This window comes from Trichechus manatus, unplaced genomic scaffold (assembly GCF_000243295.1).
Source record: "Trichechus manatus latirostris isolate Lorelei unplaced genomic scaffold, TriManLat1.0 scaffold00067, whole genome shotgun sequence".
NCBI classification, from domain to species: domain Eukaryota; kingdom Metazoa; phylum Chordata; class Mammalia; order Sirenia; family Trichechidae; genus Trichechus; species Trichechus manatus.
The window spans coordinates 3,584,129-3,585,368 of record NW_004444003.1 but is presented as its reverse complement, the minus strand read 5'-3'; positions in this window follow the sequence as shown (position 1 = coordinate 3,585,368).

Below are 1,240 nucleotides of genomic sequence, written 5' to 3'. Positions count from 1 at the left end.
GAAACCTAAGGCGGCTACAGTAATAAAGGGGGACCTTTTGCAATGTAAATCAAGGAGGAGGCAAGAGACTCTTAGCATAACAAGTTGTAAGAGACATGCTAGCAGGAGGTTAATCTTCATAGTCTAAAGGTGTGTTTTGTTTTGTTTTTTTTTCAGTGACATCACCTTTGGAGGAGGATGGGAGAAGAGAATAAATTGGGAGGGGGTAACAGGACTAAGGCGATGGGGAAGAGAGAAGGCAATGAGAGAGAGGGAATGAGCAGGAGGGCAAAAGGGGCACTCTGGCACAACCATGTGAGAGGCCACAAGATGTACCTAGGATCCCAAGGACCCTGCTCCTGAGGACAGAACTCATGGACACTGAACAGAGAAGTTACTCTCAAATTTGCCACTTGTGGCTCTGGAGGGGATGGAATATTCTCCAGGACTTCACTTGACTTTGACTAACTAAACAATAAGATCTTTTTGTTGTAGACTATAGTCTCCTCCTTTCTTGGATTCTTGATTGATTCACTGGTTCATTCAACAAGTATCTCCTGAATGTCTACCTTGTGCCAGGTACAGTTCTTGACACCTGGGATAGAAACATGACTCGGATGTAGTCCCTGCTCTTGGGGATCTCACATAGTCCAGCTGAGGAAACAGGTATATAACGATTGTGGTGGCATAAGACTAAAGTGCTGGGGCCACCTTGAAGGCTCCAGGACAAAGTAACCTTTGAGATGCTTATTAAAGGAGACAGAGGAGTCTCCAGGCTGAGGAAGAGCATGACAGTGTGAGAGACCAGCATATTTCAGGAACAGGGAGAGGTCTGGTATGGTTGAAGGGATCATGAGGCCTAGCCCAAGAGAGGAGGCTGATGAGGAGTATAGGGCTAGACTGTGAAGGACCTTCTATGACTTGTAGGGGTGAGGGTAGTGTGTGAAAGAGATTTTATTGTGGGGACAATAGGAAGCTAGCAGAAGTATTTAATCAATGGAATGGTATGATCAAATTGTGTGCTTAAGAAGATAATCACAGTGAATTAAGTCTAGAGCTCCAGCACAGAGCCAGGTTTGGAGCTACACAGTGGACAGCCATTGGTGCCTGGGGTAGTTCAAGTCATGAGTGAGGACTAAGAATGAGAACAGTGCCAAGAATGGGAACATGGGAACACTAAGTTTAAGGGGTAAGAGGAAGAGAAAGAGGCAGTGAAGGAGATCAAAGGCATTACCAGAGAATATGGAAACCAAAAAAAGAG